Source organism: Protopterus annectens, chromosome 5.part0 (genome assembly GCF_019279795.1).
Source record: "Protopterus annectens isolate FY-2018-M chromosome 5.part0, PAN1.0, whole genome shotgun sequence".
Lineage (NCBI taxonomy): Eukaryota > Metazoa > Chordata > Ceratodontiformes > Protopteridae > Protopterus > Protopterus annectens.
The window spans coordinates 1,247,536,907-1,247,564,865 of NC_056735.1; the positions used below are offsets into that span (position 1 = coordinate 1,247,536,907).

Here is a 27,959-nt window from a genome sequence, read left to right on the forward strand (position 1 = left end):
ATAATGTTTTACATGTCATAATTTATGATGTCACATATGTTGTATTCCATAGTTTTGCAAATCAAACATTTCAGGCTAATGGGTCTAAAGTTTCCTTGGTCAACGGTAGGATGCATTTGTGTTGAGGCTATGGTTTGAGGACAAATCCTGTAGCTAAGCTCAAGTTAATCAATTTAAAAATGGTCTCCACAAGCCCTATATTGTCTGAATTGTTACATTTCTTGAATGAAGAATTGTCGCACAATAGCTCCATAATGTCTCAGTGGATTTCACAGTTCATGATAGATTCATATACGGCCATCAGTAAAAAGTGTCACAGCTTAGATAGTTTGATTCATATGTTCATAGCTTTATACTAAGCCAGCAGTATGTCAGCCATTGTAGGCTTAGCCAGCAATGGCATAGAAGGAACCATTGTAGCCTTAGCCAAATATGCCAGAGAAGGAACCATTGTAGACTTAGCCAACAATACCATAGAATAAACTATTGTAGGTTTAGCCAACAATGCCAGAGAAGAAACCATTGTAGGCTTAGCCAACAATGCCATAGGAGGAACCACTTTAGGCTTAGCCAACAATGCCATAGGAGGAACCATTTTAGGCTTAGCCAACAATGTCATAGAATAAACTATTGTAGGCTTAGCCAACAGTGTTATAAAATGAACTATTGTAGGCTTGGACAACAATACCATAGACAAAACCATTTTAGGCTTAGCCACCAATGTCATAGAATAAATTGTTGTAGGCTTAGCCAACAATGCAATAGGAGGATCTGTTGTAGGCTTAGCTAGCAATGCCATAGAAATAATTACTGTAGACATAGCCAACAATGCCATAAAATGAACTATTGTAGGCTTAGCCAACAATGCTATAGAATAAACCATTTTAGGCTTAGCCAACAATGTCATAGAAAAAAATTGTTATAGGCTTAGCCAACAATGCAATAGGAGGATCTGTTGTAGGTCTAGCTAGCAATGCCATAGAAGGAACCACTGTAGGCTTAGCCAACAATTCCATAAAGGGAACCATTGTAGGCTTAGCCAACAATACTGCCGAAGGAACCATTGTATGGCAAGCTATCATTGTAGGGTTAACCAACAATGCCATAGAAAGAACCATTGTAAGCTTAGCCAACAATGCCAGAAAAGTAACCATTGTAGCCTTAGCCAACAATGCCATAGGAAGAACTATTGCAGGCTTAACCAACAATGCTACAGAAGAAGCCATTGCAGGCTCAGCCAACAATGCCATGGAAGGAACCATTGTAGGCTTAGCCAACAATGCCAGAGAAGCCAACAATGCCATAGAGGGAACCATTTTAGGCTTAACCAACTATGCCATAGGAGAAACCATTGTAGGCTTAGCCAACACTGCCATAGAAGGAACTAAGGAACTATTGTAGGCTTAGCCAGCAATGCCAGAGAAGGAACTATTGTAAGCTTAGCAAACAATGTTATATTAAAAACCATTATAGGTTTAGCCAACAATGCCATGGAAAGAACCATTGTAGGCTTAGCCAACAATGCCATAGAATGAATCATTGTATGCTTAGCCAGCAATGCCATAGAAGGAACCATTGTAGGCTAAGCCAACTATGTTATAGTAGGAATCATTGTAGGCTTAGCCAATAATGCCATAGGAGGAACCATTATAGGCTTAGCCAACAATGCCATAGAAGGAACCATTGTAGGTTTAGCCAACAATGCCATAGTAGGAACCATTGTAGGCTTTGCCAACAATGCCTTAGAAGGAATCCTTGTAGGCTTAGCCAACAATGTTATATTAGGAACCATTGTAGGCTTAGCCAACAATGCCATAGGAGGGACCATTGTTGACTTAACCAACAATGCCATAGGAGGAGCTATTTTAGGCTTAGCCAACAACTTCAAAAAAAAAAAACTTTTGAAGGTGAGCTAATAATTCAGAAGATGATTGTAGGAGGAAGTACTAATTTTGGAGAGAGAGCTAGAACATTTTAGCTTAGATTATAGTGTAAAGATTAAAGATGGGAGGTTGGCGTAATGGTTAAGGTGTTTACCTTACATACACTAGGTACAGGTTTTGATTCTCACATGTGGTAATTGGCTTGGCTTAAAATGGTCCACAAGGGCAGTTAGCCTAGTATGAACCTATAAGCCTATAAGAAGATAAAGGAAAGGAGAAGCAAATAAGGAGGAATGAGATATAATAATATTTAGTTTGGCAAAGTTAGACATTTGCAGCTATTGACTGCCGAGATTCATTTATGTGATCTATCCATTTGTCTAATCGATGTTTAATTTTTTGCTATGTAGATATTTAGGATGCATATAGTGAATAACTTGCCCTTGAATTGTGAATTATTGATATTCTTGCATATAGCTTAGTCTTTGGAAGGTGTACTAACTATTTTTTTATGAAAAAGGAGGTCAGACATGACATAGGGTCATTTTGCAGAAGGCTATAAACCACAGGGTTTAGTCTATTTAAATAAGAGGATTTCCTTAAATCTTGAACTGCTTTCATTATAACTCCTTGAGATCTTTCTAATTGGTTAAGTGGTAAAGGTGCACATGCCAAATCAAACAGTTATTCTGTGAGTAGGTGAATAAGAGCAGTTACAAAGGGAATTAGGATGGATTAGGATCTGGATGAGAACATACGACAAATGAGATGGATTAGGATCTGGATGAGAACCTATGACAGATGAGATGGATTAGGATCTGGATGAGATCCTATGACAGATGAGATGGATTAGGATCTGGATGAGAACATACAACAGATGAGATGGATTAGGATCTGGATGAGAACCTATGACAGATGAGATGGATTGGGATCTGGATGAGGACATATGACAGATGAGATGGATTAGGATCTGGATGATAACATATGACAGATAAGATGATACTCAATGCACATCAACAACAAAAAGCCACCATGAGGACAGCTGCTGTCAGTCAGATAATGCTAAACCAGCTTTCAATAAGAATGTATAAGCAACTGGTGACTCAGTTGTTAGGCATACTGATCTCCCCCCTTCAACAAGCTAGACAAAGACAGGGATATTCTCAACTGCCTCTCAGGTGCCAGGGTCACAGACATTAGAAGGGCCTTCAGGACCTTTTCAGAGACAAGTATGGCTCTAGTGGTGGTCCATTTGGCAGCGAATGACCTGTGGCACAAAAAACCATCAGAGATATGCAAATACACATTGGAACTCTCTAGGAATGAAACAAATGCATTTAGTACTAATCCTGAAGAAAATTCTTTTTTCACTAAGAAAGATGCCTATGTATTAGTAGGACAAACTTGGTGTTCACAAGTGGCATAATAGCTGGTGCCTTTCCAGTGGATCCATTATGTATCAACCTGTGAGGAAGTGATAGATGGTCCTTCTTGTTTTGTAAGGGAGGGCCTGCATCCTTCATTCAAAGATTTCTGCATACTGGCAAAAGCCCTTGGTGCCCCCTAGTGCCTTATTTAGGCAGAGTCCATCTAATAGTCATCTTAACTTAGCAGATTCCTCAGACCCTAAGTTGGATATTAAAGTGACTGTTCTAAGTGCTAGGAGTCTGAATAACAAATTGGTTGATCTTGAGGCACTCCTGAATCTGGTACATGACCATGTATGTGCAATTGCAGACACTTGGTTTAAATGTAAAGGCTTCACTACCTCCATACCTTACTTACTTTGTCTTTAGGCCTGGTGGAAATGACATTGTTGTTTCCATATTTATCAAGGACCACATCTTATCTAGTCTGATACTTATAACCCCACATACCAAGCACCTATAACTTCAGGTTTACTGAGGAAGAGACTTGTAATAGAAGTTCCCCACCCCCCATGTCTCCAAATGATCATTGTAAATTCCCTGAAGTTTTAGATGAAATTCCTATAAGCAATAATTGCATAAACCTAAGTGATTGCAACTACCCAAACATAGACGGGAGCACCTATACCTGTTATGTAGGGCCAGATGTTTCTGGATTGGATAAATAGGAATTCTCTGGGCCAAATAGTTAGGCAACCCATTAGAGGCCAAAATGTTCAAGATGTGATGCTCACTAACATTGCTTCTAAGTGGTCCAGTCCCTTAGTCTCTCTGTTTCCATTTAGGTTGGACCTTAAACTCATGACATTTATTCTTAAAATCACAATCACCGTGTAACCATAACTGAATTGCAGACAAATAAGGTAAGTTGAGGTACTAACTAATAGAGGGTAAGAAAGTTACTCTGGATAAGGTACAGCAGTGGACTATGTATTTATTTATTTATATTTGTTTACTGGGGTAGTGTGCTGATCAGTACTGACCTATTTCAGGCTTAGCCTGACGCTACATGCTGTTGTCATGGTGTGATGCAGAGAAGGAGGCAAATACTTTGGTAGAGATTTTCAGCAGGGTAGGTTTCCCAAGAGAAATACTGACTGACAGAGGTGCCAGTTTCACATCAGGCCTGCTGGTTTGTCTGTGGAAGCATTGTTGGGTGAAACATCTAAAGACCACCCCCTAACATTCCCAGACTAATAGTCTAGTGGAGAGGTTAAACTCTACACTAAAGACCATGTTAAGGGCATTTGCAGACCAGTTTAAGAGACAATGGGACAACTATCTGTCCCATCTGCTGTTTGCTTACACAGAGGTATCTCAGGGAGTCCACAGGTTTTTCACCCTTTGAGTTGCTGTATAGGCATAGGGTGAGAGGATCTTTAGATTTGATTTGTCATGAGTGGGAAAGTGAGTATGAATCCCACAAGGATTCTGTTGTGTTATATGTCCTAAACCCCAGGACAAGGCTCAGGGAGCTCATAGGCTTGGCCCAATAGAACCTGGCAGGAGCCCAACAGCAGAAAAAGGTCTGATATAACAGGAATGCTTCAGCCAGAGAGTATGCTGCAGGGCAGCAGGTAATGGTTCTCATTCCTGTCGGACACAACAAGCTGCAGACAGCTTGGGAGGGACCCTATAAGGTGGTTAGGATGGTTAGTGATGTTAACTACATGGTAGAACTACTAGGCAGGAGGCAGGGGCAGGGGCACAAATTGTACCATGTTAAGATGATGAAACCTTACCATGATAGGGAGGTCCTGGTGCTGAGCATTTGCTGTGAATGGCAGAAGGAGTCTGAGGGGGATCTGGTGACCAATCTCCACAGTGATGCTCGAACTAATACCTCTGTGGAAGGGGTAGAAATGTCCCAGCAGCTATCCCCTACCCAAGTTCTAGAAAACCAAGCAGTGTTACAGGAGTTTTGGGGCATGTTCATTGGTAAATCTGGGTGCACCCACCAGGTGTAACACTATGTGAATACAGAACCTGTCAAGAAGGCCCATTATAGGGTGCCAGAGAGAATCAGACAGACTCTGAGGGAGTAGGGAATGTTGGACCTGGGGGTAATCCAGGACTCCAGCAGTGCCTGGGCCTCCCTAGTGGTAGCAGTATCAAAGAAGTATGGCAGCACCAGGTTCTGTGTGGACTCCAGGAAACTAAATAGTCACACAGATTCAGATTATATCCCATTCCTAGAACAGATGAAGCCTTAGAGCAGCTGGGTGGGGTAAGTACCTGACCACCATTGTTCTGACCAAGGGTTACTGGCAGATGCCCTTGACTTCCATGGCTACAGAGAGGTCAGCCTTTGTGATTCATTTCAGATTATATGAGTTCAAAAAGATTCCCTTTGGGATGGAAGATGCCCCAGCAACCTTCCAGAGGCTCGTAGATTGTATCCAAGCAGGAACAGTAGATTTCCCCTTGCTTACCTGGATGATATTACCATCTACAGCCATTCCTGTCAAGAGCACTTTCAGCATGTCAGGGAGGACCTGGGCAAACTGTAAAGGCCATGGTTGACCATTAAGCCAGTAAGTGCCAGGTGGGTATGGCGCAGGTCTTCTACCTGGGACATAGAGTGGTGAGTGGTAAGATCAGAGCAGAACCTGCTAAAGTGGAAGTCATTCAGGCTTGGCCTGCCCCTGTTACCAAAAAATAGGTGAGGGTATTCTTGGGGACAGCAGGGTACTATAGAAAGTTGGTTCCCAATTATAGTACAATATCTGCTCCTCTCACAGACCTGATGAGGAAGAACAGGCCAGACAATGTAGTGTGGAGCCCAGCCTGTGAGCAGGCATTCCAATAGCTTAAAGGAGCTTTGGGAGGACCCCCTGTGTTACCCAGTCCAAATTACAGCAAACAATTTGTTGTGCAGGGTAGGGTTGTACTCAGCCAGGTTTCCTCAAAGGGAGAAGAGCACCCAGTAGTATATTTCAACTGTAGACTCTAACCCAGGGAGGAATGTTATGCAGCTGTAGAAAAATAATGTCTAGCCATAGTGTGGGCACTGCAGGAACTTCAGCCTTATCTGTATGGAAGGAAATTCAATGTAGTGACAAACCACAGTCTCTTAGCATGGCTACATTAAGCCAACCAGCAAAATGCCAAGTCACTAAGATGGCGCCTAGGGTTGCAGGCATATTATATGACAGTGCAACACTGTAATGGCATTAGCATTGCCAATGCAGATGGGCTGTCAAGACAGGGTATGGAATAATTTATTCCCAGATAGGCTCATTCCTCTCAAGCAATGTTTCTCAAGGGGCAATTAAAAAACTAGCTTGAGTATTCAAAGGGGTGAGAGATGTGACAATGGGAGGTACTGCCAGCCATCCCAGGAGAAGTAGGGCAGCGGATTTTTAACATATGCCAGCACACCTAACTGGAATTTTGTAAATAATTAGATGTCATTTGTATATCAAACTGATTTGTACAGATACTTGTGCTGAAAATGTATTTGTGAGGTATGCTTGCATTAAAATGTATTAAGAGTGCACCCTGCTGGAAGGAAAAGAAATGTACATGTGTTATTGTAACTAAATTAAATATATACATTGTAACAGCATATACTGGGTGAGAAGAAGTTATTCCACCTGACTTTGAAAAATATTCTTGAAATTAAATTACATTATGGGTTAAGCTATGAAGACATTATCCCATAGTTTTGATTGGAGCCAGAGAGGCAATACCTGTGTTAAAGAATAGGTTGTAGCTCCTATAGGAAGAGTGGAATGGTTTTATGTTTTTATTTACTTCAAGCAGCTGCACCAAATCTTAGCAATGCTCTATCTGTGTATATTGTAGCACACAGGTGCTAAACCCTGGTAGTGTCTAGTGATAGGGATAGTGTGGGAAACAGTATCAGATGACAAGATGTATGTGATGTCATTCCGTACAAAAATAATGTTTTAATATTAGAGGAGACTGAAGTCTCTGGAGAATTCTGCATTCTGTTTTGGATTTGACAAAAAGGACCACTCACCCATCTTGCCTTGCTCTATTCAGTAGGTAGGAACAATAATTATTTCAGTCAATTAGGAATAGATAGTGAGACTAGCTAGATACTGTTTTTCTATAACTGTGTGCAACTTCCCATTATTTTTTTAAAATATTTCCTGTGACTGAAACTCTGGTGTTTACTTTAACTAGATATTTAGTATTTTCATGTTCATTTATTATCTATTATTAAATATATTTAAACTTTTCATTGTGCCTTTTTAGAAAATATTTCAGTTTTGAGAGTATTTGCACATATTTATTTGGTGATACCTTTAGCCACTCCTGAAAGCCTTGCTGTTTGGTCAGTATTACCATTTGTATTAATATTAACATCACTCAGTATAATTGGATACCATTTAAAAGCCTTATAGTAACTGACTGGTGGCAGTGAAACTACAGTATTTATAGTCTGGATAGAAGGTAGCATAGCTAGCAAATCTGTGCCAGCATTTCTAAGCTGTGTGTGTGTGTGTGTGTGTGTGTGTGTGTGTGTGTGTGTGTGTGTGTGTGTGTGTGTGTGTGTGTGTGTGTGTGAAAATGAAACCTCAAAGAGTGTGTGCATCAGTTATTTGGAGCATGGACATGAAGCACTGGTTCCACAGAGAGGGTGCTGGCGGACATAGCTTGGACACTCAGCTGAGGACCTAATACTACAGCTGTGCCAGTGGGGAGTCTTATTAGCTAAAGACACCTGGAGGGAGACAGATAGACACCCAGACCCTGAGTTGAGTGTGTGCCCTGTGTGCTCTTAAGGGAAATTGTGTTTGATGCAGAGAGGTCTGCATCTGGAAATACTGAGTGTATCCATTTGTATTCCAAGTGAACATCCCACTACAGTGTCAGTGGTGAGGATTCAGGCTCCTTGCTTACTGGCCGAGTGGGAACCTCACATATACAATAGGGATTATGTACATATTGTAAAGCTGTGCAAAATGAGTTGTATGCATATAACTATATTGTCAGCATAGGTCTCAACCAAGTGGGACACATAATAACAGGCCCATGAACAACAATAGAAAGAAACATGAACAATAAGGGATAATATCAGAATAATACTACCAGTAATCCTGTGTGCTCCACATAACATATATGACTGTGAGTGATCACAGACAGTTCTGCAAGGACACACTTGTACAACTATTATACTATTAACTGAACTACCAAATCCACAACAGGATGAGCTGGAACACAATAAGAGACCACTTCGAAAATGTACTGGTATTTATTTGATCCAAGTGAATTCACTTGGATCAAATAAATACCAGTACATTTTTGAAGTGGTCTCTTATTGTGTTCCAGCTCGTCCTGTTGTGGATTTGGTATTTCAACAGTTTTTCTTGTTTATTAACTGAACTAAATGAGCTGGACAAACAGATTAAGCATAGTGTGAGACAAGATCAAGAAAAATTTGAAAAAATGATATAAAGATATTGAGCATAATAAGAAACTTTTTTATAGATACATAAGATGTGGAAGGAGTTAAGAGACACAAGCTGATAAAATGTGTGTAGATTCTAAAAAAACAACAGATTATAGATACATTTACAAAATCTTATGCAAAGCAGTTTTACTCCACAAAAGGGGTGGTAAGTTGTCCTAGTGACATCCAGGTAATGCCAGATAAGGGAATCAAATTAAATTATATTGAAAAAGAACTGCACAAATTGGATCCAAACAAAGCACAGGGAGGAGATGGAATTAGTAACAATGACCTGAGAACACTTCAGAAAGAACTTACAGTACCATTATATCTATTATTCGCTAGGTCATATAAATATGGGGAGATTCCTCAAGATTGGAGACATAGGTTCATAGGTAAGTACTAGGCTATCAGCCCTAGGGCCTATACAAGTCTAGCCAAACAAGTCCCCTGGCTTTTGACACCCAGGAGAACTTTTTCCTGTGCTCCTGTCAAGCAGAGCCACAGCAGTGATTCCCGGAATGAATTTCCTATTACCCATCCAATTGTCAAGATTTTTCTTAAAGATGGCTAATGAGGGGTTTTACTTGACATGAATGGGCAGCCTATTACAGAGCAGGGGAAGTCTCTGGGAATGGAATCTATCCCTCCAGCATGTTCTGTTTATTATGGTGACAAGGTTTAGGTCCCTGGAGTATGTGGCTCAGAGAGATTGGGATTTCTTTAAGTGTAGCATGTCCATCAGGTCTGGGTTACACATGGTTATGTATGTTAGGCAGTGGTTGCCTCAGAGTAGGTGATATGAGATAGAGTAGAGCTGGAGTTTTTTGAGACGGTCGGCATATGGCATGCGTTTGCAGCTGGTAATCCTCTTAGTGAGGTATTTCTGTGGCTTTTCCAGCTGTTGCAGATGTCTTGCAAGGTACATGCCAAATGGGGCATTGTACTCTATGATGGGTCTAATAAGGGATGAGTAGAGAGGGATGATGACCTCTCGTTTTCTGGAGGAGAACCCCTTTGTGATGAGGTGTGCCAAGTAGAAGGATTTCCTGACTACTGTGGTGACGTGATTATCAAGAGAGAGACTACTATCCACCTGTGTCCCAAGGTCTCTTATCACACTTTTGGTGATTAGTAGGCTACCGCCTATGTGGTAGTTCATGGGTACAGTATTTTTCCCAAAGGAGATGACAATGCGCTTCTTGGCATTGAGCTTTAGGTCATGACTTTGACACCAAACATCAGTCTCAGCGAGTTCTCTTTGTAGAATATCCACATCCTTAGGTGAATCAATTATGGCTCCTAGTTTGCAGTTGTCTGCAAATTTCATTTAGCCAGAGACCAGCTGTATTAGCCTGGACTTCAGAGAAGTAGAAACCAAACAGGAGAGGACCCAGGACTGAACCCCTGTGGTACTCCGCTTGTCACTTGCACTTATTAAACCTGTCTTTAAGGGAAAGGGGAGTAGGACAAACCCAGAGTCATATAGACCCTTAAGTCTACTCTCATGCTGTGGAAAAATAATGGAGAAGGTAATATTGGCTAAGTTATTGTCAGAAATGGATAGGATGGGACTTGAAACCATATATCAGCATGCATATGTTGAAAATGGATCTATTACCACCTGTAACATGATGTTCTATAACAATATAATAGCTATGAATGAAAAATTGTGCTTTGATGTAACTTGTATAGATCTAACTTCAGCATTTGACAGGGTCATACACATAGCACTGATCAATAAATTAATACAACTAGATATTGCTGTACTCTTGATAAGATGGATAGCTGCATGGCTTACAAATAGGACATGGCAAGTATCATAGAGCAATTAGACCGGCAAAATCCTTGGTTACAATCAAGGTGTCCCACAGGGCTCTGTACTAGGCCCTTACTTGTTTAGATTGTATCTTTCAGACCTTACTTTTTCATCTGAGGTGTTTTACAGTCTATATGCAGATTACCTGAAATTGGGTAAACTGATTACAAGTGTAACACATAGGGCATATCTGCAAAATAACTTGACTAAATTGACCATTTGTGCACAGGAGAATAATATGCTGATAAATACATGAAAAACTAAGCATATGAGATTTGGTAGGCGTAAATTGAAAGATGAAAATTTAATACAGCACACAGTGATTGAAACTGCAGACTCATTTAAGGACCTGGGTATATAGGTAGATTCAGCTATACGTTTTTCTAATCATATCAACCAATTGGTTAATGATAGTTATAGAACTATAGGTTGTATAAAAAGATTTATAAAGTCTAGGAAATCAAAAATAATGAAATCATTGTTAGTTACGTTAGACCCACACTTGAGTATGGAATAACAATATGGAAACCCTATAAGAAAACATGAGTAAACTGGAAAGAGTACAACAGAAATATATTAAGGGTATCCTTGGATGTGAAAATTTAAGTTATTATGAAAGACTAAAATATCTGAACTTGTACTGTGTGTGTTACAGATATCTAAGAGATCTTATTCAGGTATATAAGGCATTTAGTGAATGTTGGGGTTAACAAAAAGTACTAGAGAATTATCAGAAAAACTATGTAGAAGATTCTATAGGAATGAAAAGTGTACTAATTGGTTCTTTCACAGAGTAGCTGATGCATGGAACAGACTACCAAATTACATTAAAGCAAGTACTAGTTTAGATATTTTTAAGAACAGCCTGGACATTTATTATGGAAACAAGTGTTTTACTATATCGGAAAGCTTGAAGGGCATTAATGCCTATGCTTGAAATTTTTGTGTGTATGTATGCATGTATGTATATATGTATGTATGTATGTATATATGTATGTATGTATGTATGTATATATGTATGTATGTATGTATATATGTATGTATGTATGTATGTTTCATCTGCAATCTATGAGAGGATTCAAGCACACCTTCCTCAAACTTAACATCTACCGGGGTGTTAGGAGGGACACTGCTAATGCTTGTATTAGAAATAATGAGCAATCCTGACTAGTTTACAGGTGTGCATACCACTTGGTCTACACATAGGGGTATGTTGTCCTTATTATAATTATCTTATGTATTTGCTTTCATAACGGAACTAATCCCCCCATGGGTTTCCTTCATCTAATGTGTCCCCTTGGCTCTGGCATCAACCCTTTGTGTGTGTTCATACTGTATGCATTATACCAATACCATACCTGGATTCAATGACTGTCCACAATTTGCAGTCCTCCACAAACCTGGTTGGACAAAGGATGTGTAATTCAGTTTTGATGTCTGACACTTAAATAATGGGCTGGAAAGGGTCTGCCACAGAGTCCTGAGGTACAAATCTGGTCACTGGACTCTAGATAGAGGTAACTTCACACATCGCAACATATTTATCTGTCACGTATGTATTCCAGTTGTCTACTCGCTTGGTGACATAGGTGTTGATGGCCATTTGTGCCAGTTTCTCTGTAATACCTGACTGTTGATTTGTATCAAATGCATTGGCCAGATCAAGTTAAACAAGATGATAGTGTTGTCATTATGCACGTCTTTGGTAATCCTGTTGAAGACAGGGAACAAATGTAACAGACATGATGTAGCCTGAACAAATCACATGTAGGTTTAGTACAAGAGAAGGTCCATGATGACCTATTGACCTACCTCACAGATGAGAAGAGTCAGGATGGGTGTATAACTTCATGCATCAGCTGATGCCCTCCCCCCCTCATCCAAAGGATTCATATTGCTGTACACCCTTCTATGGAAACATAGGCTATCTCAAGGCTGTGTTGCATTACAGATACAACTGCATCTGGTAGATCAGGTTTTAATTCACATTATAGGCAACCTGTGATGTTTTCAGGGCCCATTGCATCCGTGTTATTAGCCATAGAGAGTGCACAGAAGTGCTGCCCTGCTGAGAATAAAAACTGCGTAATATTTTCTGGTATACGTTGGCTGATGGCCAGTGGGGACAGGTGGTAAATGTGAGACAAACTGTTAGCTAGCAGATTGTCTATGTCCTCTAGGTAGGTATGTCTGCTGACATCCACACAGAGATCTGTGTTTAGTTTGTTTTCCAATTACCATTTCATATGTATTGGAATAAATTATTTGTGACAACACCTCCATACAGCCTTGGTCATTCATCATATTACACACACAGTCACACAATTGTACTGATGTCTTTACTTACATCACTTGCATAACATACACCTATAAGTGTTTCACAAGCAAGCTGCGTTTGAGTGGTCTGATGTCACAATTGTTTATGGCTTATGTAGAATGCTTCCTGATACTAATTCTAATAGTCCCACAATGGTGCTGCTGACCACTTCAATAATCCTTGGTTGTAGCAACACATATACAATGAATTCCACAAGGCTGCAATTACATCAAAACATGTAATACATCTGTTGTGTATATCACAGTATAACAACATGTGTATGAGACAAGACTTATGTGACCATGTAACCAATATGAATTTATATTGATGTCAGTCACAAGTCACAGAACATTTAATGATGGTATGTAGACACATGCACACTTGTGCCATACTGCAATTGTCACTGTGATGGGGAAATGTGAAGGCTGATCTGCTTCACTACAAAAAATGTCATAATACACCAACAATATACAAAACTGTGTATATCATACCATGTTCACAGTTCTCAGGAGGCATATTACTACAGCTATTATATAAGGAACATGTACTGCAAGGGCGGCAATGGCTATAAATACATTTGCTCACAACACAGATTGTAAGACCCTATTGTAGCCATACTGTACATCCACACCTCAACATAGCACATGTCAATGACAGCAACATGTCAACTGTTCATGTGCTCATATGACAGTATTAGGCTAATGGCCAACATCACATGAAATCCTAGCCATTATTATACAATTTAAAACCAACTCCCTATATGACGGAAGATAGTAAGACTATTGTGGATATGTGTATAATTGTTGGATTGCATTGCATCCTGCCACTGTTCATATAGGACATGTGTACTGCACCATAACATAATTAGCAACCAGATATGCAGTGATCATTAGATGGCTTACAGAGGCTCATGGAAGGACTTTGCTTCATGATGTGTATATGCAGATTGGACATGAGGACATCATTGACATTCCTGCAGGAAGGATGTCATGTAGTCAGTGGAAAAAGGATGGTGGTGAATGCATGGGGCAATGTGAAAGGTTACCCAAGTGGTAGTGAAATGAAGAGCGATTCCAAAGATCATACAATGACCATCATATACCAGCAACCAGACACACAGCAATAGACTGGGCCTGATTTGAACATTACACCTGTGTATATATAGCATATGAATGCCATGTAATGCCACAGTAGCACTGTCACCACATATGTCTGACAGTAGCAATGTCACCACATATGTCTGACAGTAGCACTGTCACTACATATGTCTGACAGTAGCACTGTCATATTGTACTTCATGTAGTATGATAGCATCATTGTATGGTGTGAGGAGAATATGGACAGTAGCACTGTCATATTGTACTTTATGTAGTATAATAGCATCATTGTATGGTGAGGAGAATATGAACAGTAGCACTGTCACATTGTACTTTATGTAGTATGATAGCATCATTGTATAGTGAGGAGAACATGGACAGTAGCACTGTCACATTCTACTTTATGTAGAATGATAGCATCACTGTATGGTGAGGAGAACATGGACAGTAGCACTGTCACATTGTACTTTATGTAGTATGATAGATCATTGTGTGGTGAGGAGAACATGGACAGTAGCACTGTCACATTGTACTTTATGTAGTATGATAGCATCATTGTATGGTGAGGAGAATATAGACAGTAGCACTGTCACATTGTACTTTATGTAATATGATAGCGTCATTGTATGGTGAGGAGAACATGGACAGTAGCACTGTCACATTGTACTTTATGTAGTATGATAGCATTGTTGTATGGTGAGGAGGACATGTTGGAATGAGTGTAGGACATGGATGTGAAGTCACATCCCTGTGTAAAAGTGTCTCAAGAGTGATAGGTAAATGTACAGGACATCCCAGTTGCCTGCTGTTAGATTAGGACCCCTATATGTGTAGGTAAAGTAGTTTGTACATACAAATGTTACTGCCACAGCACATATTTGTCTTGAATACTGTCAGAGTTCATGTTATACGAGATGACATCACTATTGTATGCAACAATGATATGTTCTGACTAGGGTTTGACATACCTGTGGACTCTCATCTCATTCTAAAACTGTCACTATAGTGATTGTTGGCTACATACACAGTTCACTGCAGTGAGAATAGAACCCCTACTTACCTGTTTACACAGCACAGTACTTAATACAAGCACAATGGCACAAGTCTGGCTTTTATACTGTCTGACAACACTTTTAGCTGATAATATCAGCAGTATCTGGTGACAAGAAGATGGCAATAGCACTGTCTGACATGCTGGTGTAAAGTGCTCTCTTGAATGTCAACAAGTGAACACACACACACACACACACACACACACACACACACACACACACACACACACACACACACACACACACACACACCAACTGAGCACAGCAAGACTAGAACTCCTACCTGTCTATTTATACAGCACAGTACTTAATGCAAGGGCCACAGCACGAGTCTGGCTTTTATACTGTCTGACAACACTTTATAGCTGAAGACATCAGCAGGGTCTGGTGAGAAGAAGTTGGCAATAGCATTGTCCCACATGCTGGTATGAAATGGTCTGTTGAATGTCAACCAAGTGAACAAACATGCACACAAAAGTTGATTCCAGTGAGAACAGAACCCCTACTTAGATAAGTACACCAGCTACAGAACACATTATTTAATACAAGAGCCACAGCACAAGTCTGGCTTTGATATTTTCTGACAACACTTTATAGCTGATGTCTGGTTAGAAGAAGATTTTAATAGTGGTGTTTGACATGCTGGTGTAAAATGCCCTCTTGAATGTCAACACACACACACACACACACACACACACACACACACACACACACACACACACACACACACACACACACACACACACACACACACACACACACACACACAAAGATTAGAACCCCCTACCTATCTATTTACACAGCACTCTATTTTATCTCACATGCCATGGAACAAGCCTGACTTTTACAATGCTACAGGACAATTCATAGTGGATGACATCACCATGGGACATTTGAGAGTTGATGTGTAGGCTGTGCAACTTTCAAAATATCAGTACTCTATAGGATTGTACTGATGACCAAAGGATATGCAGTTTTGTTTTTCTGACTAGACAGAAGCATGAACACATACACCAGTTGACTATAGTGAAATTAGAACCTACTTAACTAAGCACACTGACTAGAGAACATAGTACTTGATGGAAATGCCAGGGCGCAAGTCTAATTTTTATAATGCTTCAGAACAATTTATAATGGATGACATCAGCACTGGATGCCTGAAAGAAGATGCTGGGAAGTCTGAATTAAATGGATGTATATGTATGTACAACTGTCAAAATATTGGCACTCCATAGGATTGCACTGATGACTGCAGATACATAGATATGCTCCTTTGACTAGACACACACACACATGCAAACAACTGTTGACTGTAGTGAGATCAGAACCCCTACCTCACTAACTAGACTGGCTAAAGAACTCAGTATGTAATGCAGGCACCACAGCACAAGTTCACTTTTATAATGCTGCAGGGCAATTTTTAATGGATGATATCATCACTGGATTGTTAAAGAAGATGTTGGGAAGCCTGTCTGAAATGAATGGCTAACCATTTACAATGTCAGGATATTAAAGCTCTGAACATTACCAGATTGATGAGTGTGCAAGGTATAACATTTCCTTTGTGTTCCCAATGTGCAGGTATACATTAAAAAGACAGTTCTGCAAAGTATATGCAAACAGCTGTCCACATTACTACAAGTATTGGAAAATCTGAATGTGTGTTGTCAGTATAAATAAGTACATGGGATATAAGAAAGCATTTGTCATTTATTTATATAGTACAGTTGACATATTTGGGAACAAGTACCAAGAGACCAAGTTTGAAATGCATGGGTGCAACATGGCTACAGTGTAAATGTGTGTTCTTTCCTTAAAAAGTGCCCTCCCTTTGTGTTTTTCCATGAACTGTCATGGGATGAAGACTAAATAGGCAGTAAACTTACGTAATACATGCTATTGTGCACTTTTCATAGCAATGTCAAGCAGCTGGTTTGCTCAATCAATGGCAAAGTGTTTGCACATACGAGATACACATTTATACTCTTTCCCATTTGCACATAGTTAAGCAGCATGCAAATGTAAGCCTCTGCTTCATTGTTAAAATGATGACAGTTCTGTTGATTTGATTACCTTTGCGCAAGCAAATTAAGTGGATATGCATGGAATTAAGCAGTGTGGATAGTACTGAGTGTAAGAAACACATGTGATGCCTAGCCGACTCTTTGGCAGCAGTGGTAAATGAATTGCTAGCTTTCTTTTTGAGCCCCTATGATACAGAGTTCAAATCCAGGTATATCTAATAGTTTTTTTTCTGTTTTGTCTCTATGGAATTGTATTGTTTGCTTGGAGCTTTTCTCCCCAGGCCTTCACTGAAAATGGACCTGTGTCCAGTCGGACTTTCCCTGTTAACAAGTGTAAAATAAAATAAAAAAAAATAATGAAATAAAAAATATGTCTCCACTCCTCATTTGGCTGTTGTTTGAAACTTGAAGTTTGTTGTATGATTATGAGGGCCTTTACCCAGGAACCATATTCTTCTTTTTTTTTAATTTTAAATATGTATTTATAATGCAGTGGCATAATTCCTTGTTCTACATTCAGTGCGTGTTATCTTAGTGCACATTGTTTAAGCAGCATTGCACGGAGGTAACTGCACCATTGAAGGGCTGTTTACTGTCACTTGGCATTGGTGTGTGATGTCAAACTCCACTCAAACACAGAGGATAAAAAGTGAAGGGCTTCACTGATGTTTTTTCACTTATGTGTGTGGTGTGTGATTCTATTTTTGACCAGATTAAAGGTGTTAAGATGGGATAGATATGGAAGTGGTGAAATGGGAGGCAAGCGGGGGAAGAACAAAGGGAAAGCAATATAGGAATGTGCAGGAAGGAGGTAGGAAAGAACCAGATCTATCCACTTCTTCAACAGTCTTAAATGAAAATATGTACATAATATTAGCTAAATTTTGACTGTAACCTCAACAAACAGGGGTGACAACACAATCATGTTGTGTAGTCAGTTGGACCGAATCAGGTGTGTAAAGAAGATATGTGCAAAGTAGAGAGCTTTATATGGGATGATATTTTTATGAGATAGGTGACTATTATTTTACTTCAGTAAGAGAGGAATGTTGAATAAGGGACACAAGACCTAAATAGCCTTGAATCTTGCTACAACAAAATTGTTAAATTTGCTACCAATCAAGCTCATAGATCTCATCATTGTACTGCATTAATTCAGCTAAAATGGTTTGAGCTCCCTCATTTTCTTACCCTGAATCAACTACTAACTGCTCATACAGTCTTATACAAACTTGATAACTGCCCATCACTGTCAGGTCCTGTCCAGCCCTATAGTAACCTAACATCCCTTAGGACTGCTGATAAAATATTGATAAAAGTTAATAAAGCCCAAAACACCTACAGCACCTCTCTTTTCTGTCATACCATTGCCAAACAATGGAGCTCCCTTCCACAGCATATTCTTACCATCAATGACACAAACACATTTAAACAGACTCCAAAAGAATATTCCTCTAAACATAGGCTTTGCTCCTGTACTCACCCTGGCTAAATATTTCAACCCATAAATAACAAATCCCTTCTCTGCTCTACCTTTCTCAATACCTCTTAGCTATTGAATTCACCTCACACTGCCTTTCTTCACTAGCTTCTTGGCTATTTAAATCCTTCTTACACCAATCATTTTATGTCCACAAAAAAAGAAGATCTTTTAACTTGTGAAAAATAGAAAATGTTTTTGTAATGTTTGATAAATTCAGAATACTTACTTAACTTGCTTAACTGTTTATTTCTGTTACACTATTGTATAAACCCTGCAATTTGTAGTACTATGTATTCACAATTACTTTAACTGGCACATGACAATTTGTAAATACTATTGTAATCTTCCTTGGAGCTTTTCTGCCCGGGTCTCAACTAAAAAGGGGCTTCTAGGCCAGCCGGACACTACCCAGTTAACAAATAAAATAAAGAAAATAAATAAATATTTCTGTGTCAGGTAGGTAGGGTAGGTGAGGAAGCAGATGCAAACAAACAGGACAAGAGACGGGGATGGTGAGGAACACAACAGGTTGGGAGACACCATGATTGGGGTTAAGGAGGGGACAACAGATGCCTATGCTCATCAAACATGGGGACAGTGAGAATCTAGTCCTCACCTGTAGGACTGTCATCACTGTCCCCTTACTCTGCTAGCCATTGGAATGCTTGATGAATGTACTCTCAGGACACACTGCCTGCAGCAAAGGTAGCACTGATCAAATAACAATATCTCCTTTTTAGGTTTACTACCCTTACTGCCTCCATTGAAAGACTCGCAACATTAAAAAGACCACTTCCTACAAGTGACTAACCTCAGAAGGCTATAACACCCTGCTCCGCTATTGCGAATTACTGCATAGGGTTACTATCGCCGATCTTATTTATTTGTGCTCTGTATGCTTAACTGCATTGGGTCTAGCACTGGTCAACAGTCCCCTGAGCTCACATAAGCTACAAACCACCATATTACTAATACAGCCCACTAAACATTGGGTAAAAGTACAGTCAATAGTGCCATAGCTGGCTAGTGATAAAGTACGTGCTCTTTACTTCCACCTATTATTAAATTCATTGGGCTGTGTAACCTTCAGACATCGATCAGTCGGGTTTATATTATAAACTCGAATGTGTACCTTATCGAATGCCTAAACATCGACCCGTCGTCATTGAACTGCATAAACACCGAATGCCCTAAAGCGAAAATTCAAAATGTCTAACTATCATACTTGCCCCACTCCACCGCCCGCTACATACTACCTACACAAACTAAACAAACCAAATACATACATTAACCAAAACTCTACTTCTAACCCTAAACTAAACCCTACTTCTAACCCTACACTAAATCTTATATATACCACCATGTATGCACTTAACTTAACCCGCACCCTAACCCTAAGGTCAGTAACTATCGTACACTTACCTTAAAAAGCTAAACCCAAACAAACTAAATAATCCACACACATACACTTAAAAAAACCCTACACTAAATCTAACATACATTACCATCTATGCACTTACCTTAACCCGCATCCTAACCCTAAGGTCCGTAACTATCGCACACTTACCTTACGGAGCTATACCGCAGAAGGCCAACCATGACGATTCAACGTTTCTGGTTTCACTCTTCTGGACGATCAATGTTTTTGCGGAGCGATGAAGACAGTCGATGTTTAGGGATTCGATAAGGTAAGTGTTCCACTTTACAATATAGACCCGATCAGTCTATAGTCAGTAAAACGCTTACCTTTAAATGTGCTGACTATAGGATTGTTAAATTCATTGGTCTGTGTAACCTTCAGACATTGATCAGTCTATAGTCAGTAAAACGCTTTCCTTTACATGTGCTGACTATAGGATTGTTAAATTCATCGGGCTGTATAACCTTCAGACATCAATCAGTCTACAGTCAGTAAAACCCTTACCCTTTACATGTGCTGACTATAGGATTGTTAAATTCATCGGGTTGTGTAACCTTCAGACATCGATCAGTCTACAGCCAGTAAAACGCTTACCTTTACATGTGCTGACTATAGGATTGTTAAATTCATCGGGCTGTGTAACCTTCAGACATCGATCAGTCTACAGCCAGTAAAACACTTGCCTTTACATGTGCTGACTATAGGTTCATAGGTTCATAGGTTAGTACTAGGCTATCAGCCCTAGGGCCTATACAAGCCTAGCCATAACAATTCCCTGGCTATTTCTTCCCACACTATTTACTTCCCGGGACCCCTGTCTAGCAGGGTGACTGACGTGATACCCGGGGTGAATTTCCTTTCTCCCATCCAATCGTCAAGGTTCCTTTTGAAGAGGACCAAAGAGGCACGCTGCTTGACATGTATGGGCAATCTATTCCAGAGTCTGGGGAGTCTCTGGGTCAGGAACCTATCCCTCCAGCATGTTTTGTTTATTGTGATGACAAGGTTTAGATCCATGGAGCATGTGGCTCTGAGAGATTGGGATTTCTTTAAGTGTAGCATGTCCAACAGCTCTGGGTTTGACATGGCCTTGTATGTTAAGCAAAGATTGCCTCTGAGTAGATATGCGACAGAGTATAGCGGGAGTTTTTTAAGGCGGTCAGCGTAGGGCATCTGCTTTAGGCCTGTGATTCTTTTAGTGAGGTATTTCTGTGGCCTTTCCAGTTGTTGCAGATGTCTTGAGGGGTACATACCAAATGGGGCATTGTATTCTATAATGGGTCTAATGAGGGATGAGTACAGTGGGACAACGACATCCTTTTTTTCTGGATGAAAAGCCCTTAGAGATGAGGTGTGCCACATAGAAGGATTTCCTGACTGATGTGGTTATCGAAGGTGAGACCACTGTCCACCTGTGTCCCTAAGTCTCTTGTCAAACTTTCGGGGTTTAGTGTACTGCCACCTATATGGTAATTCATGGATACATGTTTTTTCCCAAAGGGGATAACTATACATTTCTTGGCATTGAGCTTGAGCCCATGGCTCTGGCACCAAGCATCTGTTTCTGTAAGGCCCTTTTGTAGAGTATCCACATAATTTGGGGATTCAATAATGGCTCCCAGTTTGCAGTCATCTGCAAACTTTGTTATCCAGAGTCCCTTAGTGTTGGCCTGTACTTCGGAGAAGTAGATGCCAAACAAGAGCGGTCCCAGGACTGAACCCTGAGGTACTCCACTTGTCACTTGTCTGGAGCTGGATTTGGAGTTGGCTACTTTTACAGTGTGGGTTCTATCAGTAAGCCAGTTAGCAACCCATTGGGTGACGTAGGGATTAATGCCCAGCTTAGTAAGTTTATCTATGATTCCAGAGTGGCGGATGGTGTCAAAGGCCTTGGAAAAGTCTAGATAGGCTGTGTGGACCACCTTACCCTTGCCCATGGCTCTGGAGACTGATTCGAAGAAGTCAATCAAGTTCAGGAGACAAGATCGGCCCTTCACAAACCCAAACTGGGTGGGGTCCAGTGTTTGAAGGTTGCCAATGTCTTTGTTTATAAGTTCCATGATAATATGCTCCATGGCCTTGCAGATAAGGCTTGTCAGACTGATGGGACGGTAGTTTCCGGGATCCAAGGTGGATCCCCCCTTGTGGAGTGGGATAACTGTAGCTGTGCGCCACTCAGTGGGCACGAAACCTGAGGTGAGGCTATGATTAAACATGACACTTAGGTGAGGTGCCAGTTCATATTGTAGTTCATGTAGTACACAGCCCGGGATGTCATCTGGTCCCATGGATGTTGTATTCTTAGCTTTGGAGAGTGCATTTTTTACCTGTGTGGCTGTTATTACCGGAATTTGGCAATCTTCTGGTATTGAGATGGGCCATTTAGGGGGTGAGAGGGGGGTGAAGTTGGCACTGAATCGATCTGCCAGGATATTGGCAATATCCTTGGGATCAGTATATTTAATGCCATTCTGTTTTAGCTCAGAGCAGATCTGAGCATTGCCATTTAGATTCTTGACATAGTTATAGAATGCCTTGCTGTTGTCTATGGAATCTTTGGCAATTTTATTTTCATAACTAGCTTTGGAGGATTTTATGAGGGATCTCAGTTTCTTACTGAGGCTGCTAAGAAAGTTTTTTGCATCCTGGGATTTTCCTCTTTTCTGCAACAGTTTCTTCCTTTTGTTGTAAAGTTTGTTTATAGCAGGGGACCACCAGATTGACTTCTTTTTTATAGGATTGTTAAACTCATCGGGCTGTGTAACTTTCAGACATCGATTAGGCCACAGTCAGTAAAATGCTTACCTTTACATATGCTGACTACAGGACTGTTAAATTCATCGGGCTGTGTAACTTTCAGACATCAATCGGTCTACAGTCAGTAAACCGCTTACCTTTACATGTGCTGACTATAGGATTGTTAAATTCAACACGCTGTGTAACCCTCAGACATCGATCAGTCTATAGTCAGTAAAATGCTTACCTTTACATGTGCTGACTATAGGATTGTTAAATTCATCGGGCTGTGTAACCTTCAGACATCAATCAGTCTATAGTCAGTAAAATCCTTACCTTTACATGTGCTGACCATAGGATTGTTAAATTCATCAGGCTGTGTAACCTTCAGACATCGATCAGTCTATAGTCAGTAAAATGCTTACCTTTACATGTGCTGACTATAGGATTGTTAAATTCATCGGGCTGTGTAACTTTCAGACATCAATCAGTCTACAGTCAGTAAAACGCTTACCTTTACATGTGCTGACTATAGGATTGTTAAATTCATCGGGCTGTGTAACTTTCAGACATCAATCGGTCTACAGTCAGTAAAACGCTTACCTTTACATGTGCTGACTATAGGACTGTTAAACTCATTGGGCTGTGTAACCTTCAGACATCGATTAGGCCATAGTCAGTAAAATGCTTACCTTTACATGTGCTGACTATAGGATTGTTAAATTCATCGGGCTGTGTAACTTTCAGACATCAATCGGTCTACAGTCAGTAAAACGCTTACCTTTACATGTGCTGACTATAGGATTGTTAAACTCATCGGGCTGTGTAACCTTCAGACATCGATTAGGCCATAGTCAGTAAAACGCTTCCCTTTACATGTGCAGACTATAGGATTGTTAAATTCATTGGGCTGTGTAACCTTCAGACATCAATCGGTCTATAGTCAGTAAAAAGCTTACCTTTACATGTGCTGACTATAGGATTGTTAAATTCATCGGGCTGTGTAACCTTCAGACATCGATCGGTCTACAGTCAGTAAAACGCTTACCTTTACATGTGCTGACCATAGGATTGTAAAATTAATCGGGCTGTGTAACCTTCAGACATCGATCGGTCTACAGTCAGTAAAACGCTTACCTTTACATGTGCTGACTATAGGATTGTTAAATTCATCGAGCTGTGTAACCTTCAGACATTGATCGGTCTACAGTCAGTAAAACGCTTACCTTTACATGTGCTGACTATAGGATTGTTAAATTCATTGGGCTGTGTAACCTTCAGACATCGATCAGTCTACAGTCAGTAAAATGCTTACCTTTACATGTGCTGACTATAGGATTGTTAAATTCATCGGGCTGTGTCACTTTCAGACATCGATCGGTCTACAGTCAGTAAAACGCTTACCTTTACATGTGTTGACTATAGGATTGTTAAATTCATCGGGCTGTGTCACTTTCAGACATCGATCGGTCTACAGTCAGTAAAACGCTTACCTTTACATGTGCTGACTATAGGATTGTTAAATTCATCGGGCTGTGTCACTTTCAGACATCAATCAGTCTACAGTCAGTAAAACGCTTACCTTTACATGTGCTGACTATAGGATTGTTAAATTCATCGGGCTGTATAACCTTCAGACATCGATCGGTCTACAGTCAGTAAAATGTTTACCTTTACATGTGCTGACTATAGGATTGTTAAATTCATCGGGCTGTGCCACTTTCAGACATCGATCGGTCTACAGTCAGTAAAACGCTTACCTTTACATGTGCTGACTATGGGATTGTTAAATTCATCGGGCTGTGTCACTTTCAGACATCGATCGGTCTACAGTCAGTAAAACGCTTACCTTTACATGTGCTGACTATAGGATTGTTAAATTCATCGGGCTGTGTCACTTTCAGACATCAATCAGTCTACAGTCAGTAAAACGCTTAACTTTACATGTGCTGACTATAGGATTGTTAAATTCATCGGGCTGTGTAACCTTCAGACATCGATCAGTCTACAGCCAGTAAAACACTTAACTTTACATGTGCTGACTATAGGATTGTTAAACTCATCGGGCTGTGTAACCTTCAGACATCGATTAGGCCATAGTCAGTAAAACGCTTACCTTTACATGTGCTGACTATAGGACTGTTAAATTCATCGGGCTGTGTCACTTTCAGACATCAATCAGTCTATAGTCAATAAAACACTTACCTTTACATGTGCTGACTATAGGATTGTTAAATTCATCGGGCTGTGTAACCTTCAGACATCGATCGGTCTACAGTCAGTAAAACGCTTACCTTTACATGTGCTGACTATAGGACTGTTAAATTCAACGGGCTGTGTCACTTTCAGACATCAATCGGTCTACAGTCAGTAAAACGCTTACCTTTACATGTGCTGACTATAGGATTGTTAAATTCATCGGGCTGTGTAACCTTCAGACATCGATCGGTCTACAGTCAGTAAAACGCTTACCTTTACATGTGCTGACTATAGGATTGTTAAATTCATCGGGCTGTGTCACTTTCAGACATCGATCGGTCTACAGTCAGTAAAACGCTTACCTTTACATGTGCTGACTATAGGATTGTTAAATTCATCGGACTGTGTAACCTTCAGACATCGATCAGTCTACAGTCAGTAAAACGCTTACCTTTACATGTGCTGACTATAGGATTGTTAAATTCATCGGGCTGTGTAACTTTCAGACATCGATCGGTCTACAGTCAGTAAAATGCTTACCTTTACATGTGCTGACTATAGGATTGTTAAATTCGCGGGCTGTGTAACCTTCAGACATCAATCGGTCTACAGTCAGTAAAACGCTTACCTTTACATGTGCTGACTATAGGATTGTTAAATTCATCGGGCTGTGTAACTTTCAGACATCGATCGGTCTACAGTCAGTAAAACGCTTACCTTTACATGTGCTTACTATAGGATTGTTAAATTCATCGGGCTGTGTCACTTTCAGACATCAATCAGTCTACAGCCAGTAAAACACTTACCTTTACATGTGCTGACTATAGGATTGTTAAATTTATCGGGCTGTGCAAACTTCAGACATCAATCGGTCTACAGTCAGTAAAACGCTTACCTTTACATGTGCTGACTATAGGACTGTTAAATTCATCGGGCTGTGTCACTTTCAGACATCGATCGGTCTACAGTCAGTAAAACGCTTACCTTTACATGTGTTGACTATAGGATTGTTAAATTCATCGGGCTGTGTAACTTTCAGACATCAGTCGGTCTACAGTCAGTAAAACGCTTATCTTTACATGTGCTGACTATAGGATTGTTAAATTCATCGGGCTGTGTAACTTTCAGACATCGATCGGTCTACAGTCAATAAAACGCTTACCTTTACATGTGCTGACTATAGGATTGTTAAATTCATCGGGCTGTGTCACTTTCAGACATCGATCGGTCTACAGTCAGTAAAACGCTTACCTTTACATGTGCTGACTATAGGATTGTTAAATTCAACGGGCTGTGTAACCTTCAGACATCGATCAGTCTACAGTCAATAAAATGCTTACCTTTACATGTGCTGACTATAAGATTGTTAAATTCATCGGGCTGTGTCACTTTCAGACATCGATCGGTCTGCAGTCAGTAAAATGCTTACCTTTACACGTGAGTATAGGATTCTTGTTATCATATGTGACATGCAATGCATTATCACAACAATTAAGTATGTTATCTATACTATTACATTTAAGTATACTTCTTAACAACTGCAAACTACAACTACAGACTCTAAGAAACGATTGCTCAAAGTAATCCTTGCAATGCGCATATATTGCACATATGCTTGGTCAAATTATACAGATTAAGTTAACAGCAGAACATTTGTGCCACTTCTGTTGAAATTAAATTATGTAATATTTTAAAGGATTTTACTATATATTTGTTACTTGTGGTATTTGAACCCACAATGTCTGACTACAGCATTATATTTGACTCCTACAGTTGGCTTGTGCTGGAGGCTGAAGCATGCATACTTACTTTTACAGTTTGGATATGCATGCTTAGTTTGCTACTAGTGTATAGAAGAGCAGTACATTAGCTAAATAATAGTTATGTTGTGTTTCATACAGACCCCTTGCTTTCTGCAATCTCTCCAGATGCTCAGCATGGGCTTCCCTGTTCACCAGGATGTCTTGATTCGCTGTGGAAGGAAAAGGAGACAAAAAGAGACAAGCGTTATGCATTCCAGTCTTGCCTATATACAGCCTTCTATCTACTTTAAATTCTATTTATCAGTATACTTATACAACCGTGGGATGTTACCAGTCCTGAACTAATCCAGCCACTGTTTGAGTGTATCCTGCTCATGACTTTTCAGGTCTTTAAAATGATGCCTACACTGTTCTCTGGTGCATGGAATGCCAGTTGCACTGGAAACATCCTTGGCCACACTATTTCATGGCTCAGAATTGCACTGGGAGCCAGTATAGTCCCCCCTCTGCAGCAGCCGTCAGCTGTGGAGCTTTACAAGGAGTCCAATAAAAATTCTGGACTCCTTGGTACCCCACCTGTGAGCCCTAAATTGGGCACTTTCCCTTCTAGCTCCAGACATGTCTGATCAGGGCAAACAGCAACAGATAATAGTGTGTTCCCACCAGTTCATCTTATTGCATTTACTGCTAGTGTGTGCAAACCCAACAATGACACCAACCATAACTGAACAAGAACAAAAGTGCCAAACAGACAGGAAAGCAGTTTAAGAACTAAGAAGGGTGATGTGAAAATTGGCATGAGGTTTTGGTTCGTATGCTGCTGTACCTGTTACTTGATTTAACTTTGCAGATGTGTATTGGGGTATAAATTATATGATCTGACAGATTTTTGGTGTGGCTTTAAACACTAATAAAATTAATTTGTACAATATAGGATTCAAACCTATGAATTATAAACAAAACATATTCGTTGTCATGTGATTTTGTCTCACTTGCCATACAAGAAGTGTTTGTTGAACATGCTCATTAATTATACATAAATATACATGACGGACTGGGGGTTGACCAGGTATGTGTGTGACCTGACAAGCTCCTGCTTTATACATTCATGTGTGTGTGTGAGTATCACTGAGGTATGAAGGCCATCCAAGGCCAGAGAAGACAATTATAATTACAGATACATAATATTTCGTATACCCTCAGTCACACATATAATTCATATCAGCTCAACTCTTCTTCTTCTTTCAGCTGTTCCTGTCACTGTCAACAAAGCAGATCATTTGCTCCCATTTCTTCCTGTCCTCTGCATCCACTGGG

At 40.1% G+C, this 27,959-nt stretch overlaps 1 protein-coding gene across 4 annotated transcripts in view; it reads right to left on the reverse strand.

The window, feature by feature from the left end:
- Nucleotides 1–27,959, reverse strand: part of BBX (BBX high mobility group box domain containing) — a 2,705,004-nt gene that overhangs the window by 1,918,277 nt on the left and 758,768 nt on the right. The window lies entirely within an intron of this gene.